Raw genomic sequence first — 1,424 nt, forward strand, 5'->3', positions numbered from 1 at the left:
TCGTCTGATCTCGGAAGCTAAGCAGGGTCGGGCCTGGTTAGTACTTGGATGGGAGACCGCCTGGGAATACCAGGTGCTGTAAGCCTTTTGTCCACTTGGGGGTGTGGCATTATTTCATCAGCAACACCGCCTTGTAGTAAGCATTTGATGCTGAATTGACTAAATGCAGCTTCTATGGGCTAGTCTCCCCTGCCCTTTTAATACGATCAAAGTTCCTTGTGTTGTCAGGGAGCAACTGCCTTTTATTTATAAGACAAATAAGAATATTGTTACTGAATGCAGCTTGTGTGTGCTTTGTGCTCCCTCGCCCTGTTCAAATGATCAAAGGAAATAATGCTGGTGAGGAGTGGAACTGGACTGGTGTCTGATGGCCCTGTGTTTTCCATGTTGGAATTACAACCCTTCTTTTATGGAGTAAATCAAAAGCACAAGAGAATGTGAGATGTTATCGATAATAAATCAATTGGTTTCATGCATTTGTCTGTGTGTGTGTGTGTGTGTCTGAATGTGATTGTATTTCGTCATATCGCAAACATTTGTGATATCAGATAGGTTAAGATATTAAAAAGTAATTGGTGATTTTTTCGACAGTGTTGCATGATGGGAATCTAGTGGTTCACTGATATAATCTAGTAAACAAAATAAACTACTTTTTCACCACTCTGTGTGCAAGTGCATTCCTAAACGGCATTTAGCGCAGGTCGATGTGATATGATATTATCAGAACACAAAGTGGTTACCGTTAGCGGAAAATGTTGGCACTGGAGAGACTTGCCCTCCACTAAGCAGAAGCGAATCTGTATCAAGAAGGCGGTTCACCCAGTGTGGGGCTCAGCCATTGCACTCTGGCTGTGCTGACCCCTTGTGAATTTTCCAAAAGTGGGAATCTCGATTGCAAAATTTATGGTAGTGGTCGTTTGCGCTTTACCCTGATGTCTTTGTTAATGATAAACCTGATAAACCGTTGCTTGGCGGCAGGTATAAGGATGACTTTAGTTAACTCACTGTGCTTATGGAGATCTTTGAAGTCAGTTGTGAAAGAGACTTTGTGGACCAATCGAAAGGTGGAAACATTTGTTTGTAGCAAAACATTGTTGGCATTTTGTCGAAACATTATGTTGCGAAATGCAGCATTGTATTTATGCCACGCTGGTACTTCAATCAGGAGATAGTTGAGAAGCCACTCTAACCCCCCCCGGTCATGATGTGCCATGCGCTTCCAATATGAAATTGTCCATACATGCGTTCCTCCTTAGCACAGAACAATGCAATAGGTTTTCAACATCCAGAGCTTTTGTGTATTTATTGTGGCTAGTAGGATAGCTGCATGGGAAACTGTTGCTGATGATGTATTTGTCAGAAGTCATTGTATTTGTCCGTTTTTTCCCACAAGGCTGAAATATGTGCCCTCACTTTGAAATGTT

At 42.1% G+C, this 1,424-nt stretch overlaps 1 pseudogene; it reads left to right on the forward strand.

Annotated features, from left to right (window-relative positions):
• Positions 1–778: 778 nt before the first annotated feature.
• On the forward strand, positions 779–927 carry LOC139543305 (U1 spliceosomal RNA; annotated as a pseudogene).
• Positions 928–1,424: the final 497 nt, after the last annotated feature.

This window comes from Salvelinus alpinus, chromosome 17, assembly GCF_045679555.1.
Source record: "Salvelinus alpinus chromosome 17, SLU_Salpinus.1, whole genome shotgun sequence".
In the NCBI taxonomy this organism is placed as follows: Eukaryota; Metazoa; Chordata; class Actinopteri; order Salmoniformes; family Salmonidae; genus Salvelinus; species Salvelinus alpinus.